This window comes from Furipterus horrens, unplaced genomic scaffold (genome assembly GCF_987537825.1).
Source record: "Furipterus horrens unplaced genomic scaffold, mFurHor1.1.pri manual_scaffold_12, whole genome shotgun sequence".
NCBI lineage: Eukaryota > Metazoa > Chordata > Mammalia > Chiroptera > Furipteridae > Furipterus > Furipterus horrens.
The window spans coordinates 40,678,518-40,693,326 of NW_028327182.1; the positions used below are offsets into that span (position 1 = coordinate 40,678,518).

Genomic DNA, 14,809 nt, shown 5'->3' on the forward strand with positions numbered 1-14,809 from the left:
GCACAATTTATAAAATAGAAAAATGTGATGGTTTGATATATCCATATATTATAAAAGAACTTCCCCCACTGATTTAATTAACACATAGCTTAGGTCATATACTACTTTTCTGTTAAGAGATTTATTCTCCTAGCAAATTTCAATTACATAATATGTGTTTACCAAGTATAGTCATCATGTTAAACATTAGATCCTCACACATCATCCATTTTAAAAACTGCAATTTTGTACTCTTTTATCAACCTCTCTCTACATTTCTAGTCCCCGGCAACAACTTTCCTACTCTCTGTTTCTAAAAGTTCAGCTTTATTTTTCTCCAGTTCTACAAAATAAATGATACCATGTGGTATTTATCTTTTTCTTTCTGGCTTATATTTTCTAAACTTGTATATGAAGGATAAATGTATCTTTTTTATTTTCTTTCAAAATATCTCACATTCCAAACCACCTACTTTTCCATTCCCATGGCTGTTGTTATCACACTGGAATATTTGAACAGCAGTGGGGGTTGGGGTGGAGGAAGAAACTGCTGGTCTCTCAGCAGAGTCCACTTGTTTAAAGAGCCCGTATAGTCCTAGAACATCCGCAGACCCACCCACTCTGAGAACAACAGCCAGAACAACAGCTAGAGAGGCAAGCGCCAGTCCCATATGAAAGTGGGAGATGTGCCTGGAAAAAGGGTGAGTGCTGAGCAAGCAACATTGTTCCCTCTCAGACACCTCTCCAACACACAGTGCCAAACATGGTGAAACAGGTCACCCTGTACTGAAGAATACCTAAGGTTGTAGGAAACCATTCCTGTGGTTTAGGGAATTGTAGCCACGGCCAAGCACGACCTGCTGCCAGCATTCTGGCTGTGCTTGTCTTTAAGTCTCAACATAAGGCTGCATGTGGAACATAACTGAAAACCACTCAGAGGGTTTCCATGGGAATTGGATTTAAAGAATGTTTATTATGCTTTAGAACTTGCTCTGTTTTCCTTATCTTTATGTAACATAAACAATCTCTAGCAAGAAATGTATGAAACCTCACACCTAATGCCAGTGCGGTGTCAAGATGTTTAACAGACCTTGACACAGACTGGTCACTGAGCCCCCTGTAGTGGTACATGTAATCTGTTACTGCTAACTGTTATCCAAAAGCCTAAAACCTATTGATGATTCATGAATTTTGACCTTGTATCTCCCATGTGTATCCTCTCAGTAAAAGGCATGAAGGATGGAGGTCTGGTTGCTGTTATCCCCTAGAGAGAGCAGCCACCTTCCACCTTCCTTCCCCCAGACATAATAAAATGTCCTGGGAAAATTTGTTCTGCTGTGGTCATGAAGTCTCTGCTGGACAGAGTAGTTTTTAACCAAGCCTAGGGTGTTGGAGGCACCTCTGCCTTATAAGTCTACACCCTTTACAATGTAACAAGTGTGATAACTGCCTAAGACACGGAGGCGAACAAATACAGGAGCCTGTCAAGATGAGGAGACAGAGAAGTATGGCTCAAAAGGGGGAACGGATCAAGGTTCCATTGGGAGAACTAAGCGATGAGGAGCTGGCCAACCTAACAGACATAGAGCTCAAAACAATGGTGATAAAGATGCTCATAGGCTTGACAAATATGCTCAAGTATGGCAAACACATAATGAAAGAAGTGAAGGCTATGCTAAATCCACATAAAACCATTGGTGAAGGGAAGGAAACCAGGGTTCAAATCAATGATTTGGAACATAAGAAAGAAAAAAAAAAAAAAAACAGTCAACCAGTACAGAATGAGGAAACAAGAATTGAAAAAAATGAGGAGAAGCTTAGGAACCTCTGGGACAACTTTAAATGTGCCAATATTTGAACCATAGGGGTGCTAGAAGGAGAAGAGGAAGAGCAAGAAATTGAAAGCTTATGTGAGAAAATAATAAAGGAAAACTCCCCAAATTTGGCAAAGGAAATAGACATACAGGTCCAGGAAGCACAGAGAGTCCCAAACAAGCTAGGCCGAAAAAGGACCACACCAAGACACATCATAATTAAAATGCCAAAGGTTCAAGTTAAAGAGAGAATTTTAAAAGCAGCAAGAGAAAAGTGAGAGTTACCTACAAAGGGGTGCCTATAAGACTATCAGCTGATTTCTCAAAAGAAACTTTCCAGGCAAAAAGGGGCTAGCAAAAAGTACTCAAGGTGATGAAAAGCAAGGACTTACAACCAAGACTACTCTATCCAGCAAAGCTCATTTAGAATGGAAGGGCAGATGAAATGCTTCCCAGACAAGGTAAGGCTAAAGGAGTTCATTATCATCAAGCCATTATTGTATGTCAAAGGGACTTACTTAAGAAAAAGATCGAAATCATGAACATTGAAATGATAAACTCACAGCTATCAACAACTGAATTTAAAAAATAAAAACAAACTCCAACTAAACAAACCAGAATAGGAAGAGAATCATAGGTATGGGGATCATTTGGAGGGTTATCAGCTGGGAGGGGGACGAGGGAGAAATGGGAAAATGGTGCAGGGATTAAGAAGCATAATTGGTAGGTATGAAATAGACAGGGGAAAGTTAAGAATAATATCGGAAAGAGTGAAGACAAAGAATCGATATGCATGACCATGGACCTGAGCTAAGGGGGATGGGATTGCTAGAGGGAAGGGGGTTACTGGGGAGAGGGGAGCAAACGGAAAAACAAATTGAACTACTATAACAACATAATCAATAAAATATACTTAAAAAAATCAACCAATAAATTAAAGTAAATGAAAATAAATAAATAAAGCAAAACATGATTATAGACACATCTCAGGCTGACTGTGCTGTCCTGATTGTTGCTGCTGTTGTTGGTGAATTTGAAGCAGGTATCTCTAAGAATGGGCAGACCCATGAGCATGCCCTTCTGGCTTACACACTGGATGTGGAACAGCCAATTGTTGGTGTTAACAAAATGGATTCCACTGAGCCACCCTACAGCCAGAAGAGATACAAAGAATTTGTTAAAAAGTCAGCAACTACATTAAGAAAATTGACTACACCCTGACACAGTAGCATTCATGCCAGTTTCTGGTTGGAATGGCAACAACATGCTGGAGCCAAGTGTTAACATGCCTTGTTTCAAAGGATGGAAAGTCACCCATAAAGATGGAAAAACCAGTGGAAGCATGCTGTTTGAAGCTCTGGATTGCATCCTGCCACCAACTCATCCAAATGACAAGCCTCTGTGTCTGCCCTTCCAGGATGTCTACAAAATTGATGACATTAGTACTGTCTCTGTGGGTCAAGTGTGGACTGGTGTTCTCAAATATAGAATTGTGATCACCTTTACTCCAGTCAATGTTATAACTGAAGTAAAGTCTATTGAAATGCATCATGAAGCTTTGAGTGAAGCTCTTCTTGGGGACAGTGTAGGCTTCGATGTCAAGAGCGCGACCTTCAAAGATGTTCATTGTTGCAATATGGCTGATGACAGCAAAAATGACCCACCAATGGAAGCAGCTGGCTTCACAGCTCAGGTGATAATCCTGAACCATCCTGGCCAAATCAGGCTGGATATGCACCTGTTATGGATTGTCACACAGCCCATATTGCTTGCAAATTTGCTGAGCTGAAGGAGATCAATTGTCCTCCTGGGTAAAAGCTGGAAGATGGCCCAAAGGTTTTGAAATCTGGTGATGCTGCCATTGTTGATATGGTTCCTGGAAAGCCTATGTGTGTTGAGAGCATCTCTGACCATCCTCCTCTGGGCTGCTTTTCTGTTCATGACATGATACAGACAGTTGATGTGGGTGTCATCAAAGCAGTGGACAAGGCACCTGAAGCTGGCAAAGTCACTAAGTCTGCCCAGAAAGCTCCGAAGACTAAAAGAATATTATCCCCAACACCTGCCACTCCAGTATTAACCAGTGGTGGAAGAATGGTCTCAGAAATGTTTGTCTCAATTGGTCATTTAAGTTTAATAGTAAAGGACTGGTTAATGATTAAAATGCATCGTAAAACCCTCAGAAGAATTTTGGATGAGAAGTTTCAATATTCTAAATCTCTAAAAGATCTATTGCTTTAAGTCAGCAATTTTCAACCTTTTTCAACTCATGGCACATAAAATAATTCCTAAAATTCTACTGCAATTCAAAAAATATATATTTTTTGCTGATCTGACAAAAAATAGGTTTTATTTTTATTCATTCACACTGGACGGCTATTGTTGTGTTGGCTATTGTCGTTTTTTTAAGTTTGATAATTTAAGGGAAATGAGATCAGCGCTCCTGACTAAATAGTTAGGTATTGCACGTTTTAAAAATTCTTGTGGTGCACCAGTGTGCCTCCTCTTGTGGCACATGAGTTGAATCACTGCTTTAAGTCACAAACATCAAATTGTAACCAAACACCTGGCTGCTGTGGCTTAGTGGATTGAGCATCAGCCTGTGAGCCAAGTGTTGCTGGTTTAATTCCCAGTCAGGACACATGACTAGGTTGCACGTCAGGTCCCCAGTTGGGGGCGCGAGTGAGAGGCAACCACACAATGATGTTTCTCTCCCTCTCTTTCTCCTTTCCCCTCTCTCTACAAATAAATAAATACATAAACAAAACTAACAAAAAATAAATTATTTTTAAAAATAAATTTAAAAAAATAAATAATTAAAAAAAAATGTAACCAAACAAAATAGAGGTTCGGCTGCTGGTCATCACAGAAGCCAAACTTGTGAGGCAGGTGCTGGTGCAAAAGGAAAGAGGTTTTATTCAGGTACCGCACAACCTGGAAGAATGACGAGCTCCCATCTCAAAGACCAGGGATAGGAAAGGGAGGTTTTTTTCTCCCTATCCAATTACTTTTCTAGCTTTCTGCAGCTTGAGGCCTATCCATTTATCTCTCTAGATTTGACAGCTTGGGCCCTATCGATTCACTTTTCTAGCTTTTGGTGCACTCAGTGTAAGAACCTCCACTGCCACCATCTTGGGCAATGTGGGGAGACTTTCTGGTGCTCCAACTGACTGTCTAAGGTAACAAAATTACAAAATTCTTTTAGATTTCACGTCTTAAAATAAAGATACAGTATTTCATACATATATGGGTTAATGGTAACATAAAAATAATGCTTTAGATTATTAATTTATGAATAAAACAAGTTGCCTGAACAAAAGCATCATTTTTAACCTAAATATTTTTATGCCATAGTCTTATTTATACTCCTAAACACATACCATGTCAATTACCTCCTTTATATTTCCTATTCCTCATTTTTTTCCTAAATATCTACAAAAACACCTTATTGGTTGTTCTGCATTTTGTCTCTTTCTGCTCCAATCTAACCTCCATACCCCAACTGGAAATAATTTTTCTAAACAGAAAATATATTACTGCATTGTGGTATTACTTCTCTTCTTACATTTTCTTTGTTTTCTAGTACATTCTCATTATTTGAGAATTTCTTTCATGGCCAGAGCACTGCTCTTTCGGTCTTTTCATCCTGCTTCCCTTTATATTTATTTGTCTTTCAATCTATCTCATCTGTATGAATCCTTTCTTAATCTCAAGAGAATGACTTAAGTTTACATCTTCCATGGTCCTATTTATGCAGTATTATAACTACTGCTAAAATATCATCACTCTTAGGAGTTCCAAAGAAGTTCCAGAGAAGAACTTTGTCTTTTATCTCAATATATAACTAGTACAGTGCCTGTAAGTGACTGTCAGTGCCTGTAACATTGTAATAATTCTATAAATGCTTGTGGAATAACTATGAGGGATCAGCCTGTGGTCTAATTATTGATCAAATAGTAACTGGTTATTACCTTGAGAAAAATATTCGACATACTTTGATCTTTGTTTCTGGGTCACAAAATGAAGCTTGGATCTAAGGGTGGTCAAAAAAGTCATTTTTACTCTAGTATTCTCATCAGCACTTAAGTTTGCCACTCCTTTTATCTGACACATTAAATCTTTCTAAAATATAAATTTAATCGAGTGATGTATTTATTTTACATTTGGTATCCCCACGGCAACTGCAAAAGTTCAATGGGAAGACATGAATGACATATCACTGCTCATGTAGTAGTATAATGATCAGAGACTAGCATTGTTTATCATGCTTCAAATAGGCCCTAAATTATGATGAAAATGCACTGAGACTCACTTCTGCTGATCTTGTTAAAATGAAGTTCTATCTTCATGTGGCAAACGTTTCAGCTCAGACTTCCCACTGGCAACTTTATAATATTAAAGGACCACAAAATGAGTCATGAATAATGAAAATAGAATTACAAATATTAGAATCTGAGGGTGAAATATGTTCATAATTTTGTTTCTTTTAAAGTAAACAAAAGCAGTTTCAAATATGTATTTGTTTTTCTTAATTGATACATGTTTATTATGCACTTATATTTATCAAACATTTACTATGCATCAGGGACTGTTACCTAAATAGCTTATATTACATAATAAATGTAGCCACTAAGCAAATTATATCAAAGTAGCATGATTAGGACTTATGTAGTATACTATACTTACTCAACCAGCAATACTGAACAGAAAAAGAAGCTCATGTATTTCATTCCTTCAATTTTTCACATCTATGAAGGCCCAACCATGTGACATAAATTGTGTAAAATTTCAGATGTACTACAACAAATAGGATTTCATCTTAGATATTAGCAGTTGACAACCTAGGATAATCCATATAGCACTGATAAGAGAAGGCACTTGAATGAGTTGTGTAGCATACCATGAGAAGTAAATCTTCCTTGAGTCCTTTTTCCTTTTTATTCCCTTTTTTGCTCAATCCTCCTGGGGAAAAAGGGTATAAAAGCACTAAATAGTAATGAAAAAGTACAATAAAGTTAAATTTTAAAATTTCAAAAAGAGCAAATTTTCCTTGATATAATATTTTAAAACAATGTTTATTGCTTTCATGCAAACATTCTACTGGAGTTTTTTCAAGGTTGTCAAGAACTGGCAAATGCAAAAAGAAAGCATTTCAAATGCTTTTGAGCCTTTATCAGGTCTTGGTGCCTTTTGATTGTTTAGTATAAGATCATGAACTCTGAAGAAAAAAAGAACATTGCATAAATAAACACATTTTTTACATGCAATTTGTACTCTGCACCAGGGATTTAAATACACTTAACAACCTGTTTTAACTGAAGAAGCAGTGCTATAATGGAAGGCGGTATCTAGAGAGTTAAATTTTCTGAATGAAATAAAATTAAAAAACAATTATGACTAATGCTGAATCCATAGAGGAGGGATGAATTTGACTTTGGGTTAAAGTGATTCACAGCAATTTATTGAAGAATATAATAGAGTAGTTGTTTTTAAGGAAATTTAAAAAATTACATCCACTTTACTAATTCACAGAACAGGTCATTATTTTTGTGAGTTGTATATTGACCACTGTAACTCTTATGACACTTTGTAAAAGACTAAAAATGAGAAATAGCTTCATCTGCAATTCCAATTATAAGAAAGTCACATTTCCCTTAGCAACTGTCACTACATACTAAGCATTGACACATTTTAGATAATAATATGCTGTTTCTTAAATATTTAATGGAAATTAAGGCTGCTAAATAATTCTGAAAAGTCACTGATGGTGTCTTGATTCATTCTATCTTTCACTGAGAATGTCATGGAGAGGTCTCACTTACCAAATCAGTTCTATCTTCAAGACCTAGATAACATGTAAACTTTTCTTGTGCATTCTTCCAAAGCTTCAAATAGATAATATTCCTTGGTCCTTTGCGACCCCATAGACTCAAGTCACACTATGATTCATTCACTTGAGCTCTGATATCTTCTGATAGATGATGACCCCTTTAGAGTAAGAACTGAGTTTCATTCACCTATGTTACTCCAGCCACAGTGATGGGCAAAGAGATAAACACTGACATTGGTTTTGAATCCAAACATATGACTCAATTTAATTGCATTCCTCTCCAAATTTGAGCATGTCAGCAGTTGTTAAGGATACATAGCCTTTCTTATTAAATTCCAAGATGCCTTATCAGAAAAAGAGTCATGTTTATGTCATTGTCCATGGAAAACTCAACACTGGTCATGGTGCCTAGTACATTACAGTTGATTAATAAGTAACTGTTGAATGAATATTGAACGAATTAATTCAAAGGAGCCTGAAGGGTATCCAAGTGATACATTAACCCAAACAGACATTTTTTAATGTGGTAAATAAGAGAAAGCTTTTTCTTTCTATTCATAAAGCTCTACAGTCATTTTGTGTCTATAGATTTAATCTGGGAATGAAGGAAGTCTAGTAATAGAGCCCCTTACATCACAGCCGTTACAGAGCAGAAACTGCGATGAGGATGATAAAAGAGAAGCTCAAAGTCTTAGGCAAGTACATAGACCAGGCAAATGTCATAGTCTAAAAGTCAAGAAAGATGTTCATGTTCTAGAAGAAATGACTTTCAAAATAACAACTTAAATGTTGATGACTTAGGCTGGGAAGAAGGCATGGAATGAAGGTTAAGAGTGTCCTGGGCAAACAGCTTTCCTTAAGGGTCAGAAATGAAAACTGCAGAAGATTTTAAAAAGAATTAAATATCTGCAACCACCATTCACTGCTACCCCCACATACTGGGCACTTTAAAGTACAGTATATTCCAGACTTTTTTCTGCTTAAAAATGAAAGACATAAAATTTAACATTCCCATGCCCCCAGTCTTTGTTTACTTTCATCTTCTAGCAGTCTTTATGGAAATATCACTTTCTCAGCAAGACAGTTCTTAATCACATTGCCCCTTATACTGTTTATTCTCCATCCCTGCTTCCATAGCATTCACTGCTATTTGCAAAGCTATATATATATTAGTATGCTCACTTGTTTAATGTCTGTCTCTTTGTCCCGTAAAATGAAAGTTACTTAAAGGTAGGAACCCTTGTTTAGACTGGATTGACTGGCTGACTGACTGCCTGAATGAAGGAATGAAGGCAGTCTGCACCTTTTGTTCTTTATGACACTTTCAACCCACAGAGAAGCCTTCTGGATAGTCTAAAAATGCAAACTTGTTCAGGTCACTCACTTATTTAAACCTGATATGTCTTTTTACTGCATTAAAGATAAGGTCTAAAACCCAAATTTGAACTAATGTCTGTGAAATCTGGCTTCCGGTTTACTTATAAGCTGAAGCTCAAAGCTCTCCACTTGGCTCTCTAGCACCAAGACACAGGCCTTTTTCAGTTCCTGAAATACAATTTTCTTTTCTTGTCTTGCTGGCCTTTTCAAAAGAAACTCTTTTTCCTTTTCTGGGACATATATTTCTAACTTCCTCCCTTTGTACAATTAGTTTAAGTATCAGATCTTTAGTTAGCCACTTGGAAAATGTGCTGTGACTTAGAGCACACATGTGGATATATTTATTAGATATTTTTAAGTTTTTTCTTTCCTTCAAAAAGAATTTTCAATCCCAAAAGCAATGTTTTTCCAAGGACTTCTACATGTCTAGTCAGATTTTTTCTTTTCTACTTTGTATTTTCTGGAAGTATTGCAAATAATTGTGTCTTTTAAAACTACATTTTATTTTTAAATCTTTTTAATTAGAGTTGTTATTCAATATTATATTAGTTTGAGGTATACAATGTAGTGATGAGATATATACATACCTCATAAAATGATCACCCTGATAAGTCCCATACCTATATGATACCATATGTAGTTATTAGAATATTATTGATTGTATCCCATAGGCTGTAATTTACATCCTTAAGATTATTATTATAACAGGCAATTTGTACTTTTTAATCCCTTTTACATTTATCACTCATCTCCCCAGTGACTTCCATCTGGTGACCACAAATATGTTCTCTGTATCTATGAGTTTATTTCTATTTTACTTGTTCATTTATTTTGTTTTTTAGACTCTACATGTAAGTGAAATCATATGGTATTTATTTTTCTATGCCTGATTTATTTCCTATACCACAGATACAAATAAACTCATAATGAATTAAAAAATTCAATGTAAAACCTGAAATCATAAAACTTCCAGAAGAAAACTCCTTGAAATTGCTCTCAGCAATATTTTTTTGGGTATGTCTCCCCAGCAAGAGAAACAAAAGGAAAATAAACAAATGGGACTACAATGAACTAAAAATTTTTTGTACAGTGAAATAAGCCATGAACAAATGAAAACACAGTTTATGAATGGGACTAGATTATTTACCAATGATACAGCCAATACGAGTTTAATATCCAAAATATATACAATTTAACACATACACACACACACACACACACACACCTAGTTTGATTAAAAAATTGGCAGAGGACTTGAATAAACATTTCTCCAAAGAGGACTTATATATGGCTAATACACATATGAAAGAATGCTCAACATCACAAATCATTAAATTAAGCCCATAATGAGGTATCATCTCACACTTGCCTGAATGGCTATCATCAATAAATGAACAAACAACAAGCATTGGCAAGAATATGAAGAAAAGGGAACCCCTGTGCACTGTTAGTGGGAATGCAGATTGATATAGCCACTATGGAGAACAATATGGAGATTCTTCAAACAATTAAAAATAAAACTTCCATATCACCCAGAAATTTCACTTCTGGATATTTATTCTTAGAAATTCAAAACACCAGTCCAAAAAGATATATGCACCCTTAAGTTCACTGCAGCATTATTTATAATAGCCAAGATATAGAAACACTCTAAGTGTCTATTGATAGACAAATGGATAAAGAAAATGTAATACTATATACACTGGAATATTACTCAACAACAACAACAAAAAAGACTGAAATCTTATCATTTGTGACCTAGAAGGTATTATGCTAAGTAAAATTTTACTTTCTTATTGTGTAAGCTTCATGTTTAGTTGATCATGGTGATGAAAATGTACTCAACTACCAAATAATTATTTTAAATTTATCATCATTGTATTTGTTTTACTTGATGCTATAACAAATTACCACAAAATTAAAGGATTGGTCCTGGAGGCCAGAAGTATTAGATAGGTTTTAGTTGACTAAAATAAAAGTCTGGGGAGAGTCACATGTCTTTCTGAAGGCTATTTGATTGCCATTTTGAGTTTCTAAAAGTCACATATATTCCTTGGCTCATGACTTCTTTCTTCATCTGAAATAGTAAGACAGGCTCAAATCCTCCTCAAGATGTGATTTCTGCTTCTGTGCAATCTGTTAGGTTTTCTGCATTTAACAGGTTGAGTTATTACATGAAATATCTCTTTAATAATATATTTTTAAATATTTTATTACTTCATCTGACTTGAAAACTACACATTTTAATTCTACTCTATTTGAAGTTATCGTTAAAATTTTATTATCACTGCTCAATTGTATACAGTCAAAACTCAACCAATAAAAGAAGGATGCTAAAATGTAATTCTCACCAATGCTATCTTAACGCAATAATGTATTTCTAACTTGTCCTACATCCCAAACATTTGCCATCATAATTAATACTGTATTTCTAAATAATATGCTTATTTGAATTTACTGAAATCACTAGACTACTGCTTCTTAAATCTCACTCTGTCCTTCAAGTCTTAAGACAGGGTGGGGCAAAAGTAAGTTTACTAAGTTGTTAGTACAGAAATTAATACCATAATTAATAAATGATAACACAACAATAAACTCTGTTTTGTATACTCACAACTGTAAACCTTTTTTTGACCCACATTGTATTCTTCCTTCTAAGACATATATTATTCTTTAAGTATATATTATTGATTATATTGTTACAACAGTTCCAATTTTTCCCCCTTTGCTCCCCTCCTCCCAGCAATATCCCTCCCCCAGCAATCCCTCCCCCCACAGTCTCTGCCCATGGGTTGTACATACAAGTACTTTGGCTTCACCCTTTCCTATATTATTCTTTTTAAAAAAATAATTAATTAATTTCTTTTTTAAGAATAAAATATAACAATTCCCCCATCTCAGACTTAAGACCCTTTATGATCTTATAAAGGACAATGGGCAAAAGTCTTCAGCTCCTCTAGCTGTTTCAAGCTGGACATGGTTGTCGTCATACCTACCGTTGGGTCCAGAAATCCCTAATAAGAGTGGGTGTGTGGAGGGGAGGATGCCCTTCCCACATGGGGAAGGATCGTGAAGACTGCAGGTCAGTTGGCTGTCCCCGGACAACAGCGTGCTTGGTTTAACAGACTGGCATCCTTGTTGTATTCTGGGTGCAACAGATTTGGCAACAGGGTTAAAAGACATCATTCAATCCATAACCACTAGATGACAAAAGGCAGGTATTAATTTTTCAATGTCTCACATTAGGGGAAAAAAGGGCTTCTTTGGAGGAAGCTGTGCCAGGCATGTCTCACCTGTCCAAAACCCTTTTGCCCATTATACTTACATAGGGCTGAGGGAAATATTTTATGTTTCCCCCCTCTCAGACCTCTGTGCCCTTTCTGTTCAAACCATTAAGATAGAAAAGAGAAACCAGTTTTAAAGTGAAATCCACAGACCACCACATTCTTCACCAACCCAGCCACTTAGTTCAGCCATACCATTGAGTCTCAGGAGGCAGTGCTGCAGACAAGATTAAGTGAGGCCTATGCGTACAGATAATCAATCAGATAATGAGATCATAGGCTTATGCCCTTTGAAAACAGAGAACACATGTTAATTTATGTAACATAACCCACAAACCAGTCTCTAAATCTGTAAGACTCTTATTGGAAAGGCATCCAGTTGCAAGGCATTTGATATTCTTCTTACCTATAAATTAAGCATCTTTGATGATGCCACAGACATAGTTTAACTTTCAAATGAAAACAAACTTTAAATGAAAAAACTTTAAAGATAATTAGCTACACTATTTTATAGTCTACCTCTGAGCATTGTGATTTTTCTTGAATCATGATTTTTCTCCTTAAGATTACCCTCCTTGTCATTAAACAGACTGCATTAAGTCCATTTTTAATTTATCCTCTTCACTTACATAAACACAACGAGAGCAGAAAATGATCATTTATTAATTTTAGTTCTGCTTTGCTGAATTACATAAGGAACATTTAGGGTGAAATTCAGTCTGCCCTTCAGGGCACAGAAGCTGAGCCACATACCTGCGACTCAGCCTTGTCTGTAAACACCTGTCTTTTCCAGGTCCTTCAAGTTTTCTATTGTGTCTTAAGGTCTCTTCTAGTCATCTTTCAGGAAAACAGCCTTCATTCCTTTCCTGGAAAGATTGCTGAGGACCACACAAACAACCAAGGTACCAGGCCTCTTTCCTGTGGGCTTTTATTACCTATGAAAGCCAATCCTAGTTCCTGAGGGCTTTTTGGTGACAACCAGAGCCCTAGCTTGTCTCCTTTCGGCATGACTTTCCATTGCTTCCCCTCACTCTGCCCACCCCTTCTCCCACAGTCAGTCCCCACCCAGTTTTCCATGCCCATGGGTCATTTATACATGTTCTTTGGCTAGATCCTTCCCCTTCTAATCCCCTTCTCTCCCTCAACCCTCCCCCCTTGTTTACATACCTCTGGTTCAATTTTTCTTATTTGTTTGTGTTGTTCATTAGTCTTCTGTATTAGGTGATAGCATAAGTTATCTTTCTTTCATTGCCTAGCTTATTTCGTTAAGCATAATTCTCTCTAGTTCCATCCATGTTGTTGCAAATGGTAGAAGTTCCTTCTTTCTTTCTGCTACATAGTACTCCATTGTGTAAATGTACCACACGTTTTTGATCCACTCATCTACACACAGGCACTTAGGTTGTTTCCAGCACTTGGCTATTGTAAATAGTGTTGCTATGAACATAGAGGTGCATAGGTTCTTTTGAATTGGTGTTTAAGGATTTTTTTGATACAACCCTAGCAATGGAATTGCTGGTTCAAAAGGGAGTTCCATTTTTGGATTTTTGAGGAAATTCCAAATTGTTTTCCATAGTGGGCGCACCAGTCTGCATTTCCACCAGCAGTGCACCAGGGTTCCCTTTTCTCTGCATCCTCACCAGCACAGGTTGTTTGTTGATTTGTTGATGATGGCCATTCTGACTGGTGTGGAGTGGTATCTCGTGGTTTTTATTTGCATCTCTCTGATGGCTAGTGATGTTGAGCATTCCTTCATATGTCCCCTTTGGAGAAGTGTTTGTTCAGGTCCTTGCCCACTTTAATTGGGTTGTCTGTCTTCTTGGTGTTCAGTTGTATAAGTTATTTATATATTTTGGAGATCAATCCCTTGTCTGAGGTATCATTGGCAAATATAGTTTCCCATGCGGTTGGTTCCTTTTTCATCTTGCTGATGTTTTCTTTTGCTGAGCAGAAACTCTTTAGTTTTATGTAGTCCCGTTTGTTTATTCTTTCCTTTATTTCCAATTGCCTTAGGAGATATATCAGTGAAATGTTGCTATGTGGGGTATCTGAAATTTTCCTGCCTATGTTTTCATCTAGGACTTTTATGATGTTACATTTTAAATTTAAGTCTTTGATCCATCTTGAGTTTATTCTGGTGTATGATGTAAGTTGGTGGTCTAGTTTTTCTTTTTTTTTAATGTCCCTGTCTAGTTCTTTCAACACCATTTGTTGAAGAGGTTCTTCTCACTCCATTTTATGTTCCTTCCCCCTTTGTCAAATATTAGCTGATCATATAAACCTGAGTTTATTTCTGGGCTCTCTATTCTGTTCCATTGATCTATATGTCTGTTCTTATGCCAGTACCAGAGTGTTTTGATTACCATGGCCTTGTAGTATAGTTTGATATCAGGTATTGTGGTTCCTCCTACTGTGTTATTCTTCCTCAAGATTGCTGTGGCTATTCGACCTATTTTTTGGTTCCATATAAATTTTTGCATATATTATTTTATCTCCTACATTGGGTGTCTGCTGGAGGTAAAGGT

The 14,809-nt window shown here is 36.4% G+C and overlaps 1 pseudogene; it reads left to right on the plus strand.

Moving 5' to 3' along the window:
• The first annotated feature begins 2,762 nt into the window (after nucleotides 1–2,762).
• On the plus strand, nucleotides 2,763–4,034 carry LOC149996050 (elongation factor 1-alpha 1 pseudogene; annotated as a pseudogene).
• The last annotated feature ends 10,775 nt before the right edge of the window (nucleotides 4,035–14,809 follow it).